Source organism: Epinephelus moara, chromosome 2, assembly GCF_006386435.1.
Source record: "Epinephelus moara isolate mb chromosome 2, YSFRI_EMoa_1.0, whole genome shotgun sequence".
In the NCBI taxonomy this organism is placed as follows: Eukaryota; Metazoa; Chordata; class Actinopteri; order Perciformes; family Serranidae; genus Epinephelus; species Epinephelus moara.
The window spans coordinates 9,596,406-9,597,432 of record NC_065507.1 but is presented as its reverse complement, the minus strand read 5'-3'; the positions used below and the strand labels follow the sequence as shown (position 1 = coordinate 9,597,432).

The window sequence follows — 1,027 nt, the reverse complement described above, 5'->3', positions numbered from 1 at the left end:
GAAGTGAACTGGCACCTGGCACCAGTCCACGCTCCATATTTTGGTCCGGACGGGGACTTGAACAGGCGACCCTCCGGTTCCCAACCCAAGTCCCTATGGACTGAGCTACTGCCGCCCCAACCTTAGATTGTTGTTACTTAGATTGTTAGATTGTTGTTACTGTAACAACAATCTAACATAGCTTTTAGAGAATGAGTTGGATGACACATGCTTCATGTTTCTGGGTGTGATGCAACTTAGAGTGACATGTAAACTCTCCTCCGTAGCTATTTGTCTTTACTGACGGAGAGGTGGGGAACACCAAAGAAGTCATCAATCTGGTGAAGAAGAATTCAGGTTCCCACAGGTGAAAATACAAAAACACAAAACCCAACAACCACCCACAAAACTCTGAGTATATGTCCCATGTTATAATGCTCTGTGTACTTAAATAAAACTCCTGTATTGTAGGTGTTTCTCTTTTGGGATTGGGGAAGGGGCCAGCTCTGCTCTTATCAACGGGTTGGCCAAGGAAGGAGGAGGTCACGCTCAGTTCATCACAGGGAAAGAGAGGATGCAACCTAAAGTAGGAAATCACAGTCATTATGTACTTTTTTAATTCTAAAGTAGGAAATCACAGTCATTATGTACTTTTTTAATTAAAAAAAAAAAGAAGTGATTATAAATGTTAGTAAATACATTTTATAACAACCCAGTGCTTCTGACAAACTTTTTTAAACCTATTTTTTACTCATCAGGTGATGCAGTCGCTGCGATTTGCTCTGCAACCAGCTGTGGTGGACGTCTCAGTCAAGTGGGATGTGCCAAAGGGAGTCTCTGTCACTGCTCTCTCTCCACCAATCACAGCACTTTTCCAGGGTCAGAGGTCACTGATTTACGCCCAGCTGACTGGACAGGTAAGAGCAGCATCATCTCACAGTGAAATACCTGTCTAATTTTATGCCACTAAAATAATTTTGAATTGAATTTGATTTTTTAAATGTATTTTTTGTTTTAAATGTATTTATTTTAAATTTATTTATTTATT

The 1,027-nt window shown here is 40.2% G+C and overlaps 1 protein-coding gene and 1 long non-coding RNA gene across 10 annotated transcripts in view; both read left to right on the top strand.

Annotated features, from left to right (window-relative positions):
* The window catches only part of LOC126399020 (von Willebrand factor A domain-containing protein 5A-like), a 55,216-nt gene that overhangs the window by 19,303 nt on the left and 34,886 nt on the right, over positions 1–1,027 (top strand). The window lies entirely within an intron of this gene.
* LOC126399304 (uncharacterized) lies at positions 7–890 on the top strand. Its single transcript, XR_007570883.1, has 3 exons — positions 7–346; positions 451–565; positions 738–890. It is a non-coding gene; the product is annotated as an uncharacterized LOC126399304 (long non-coding RNA).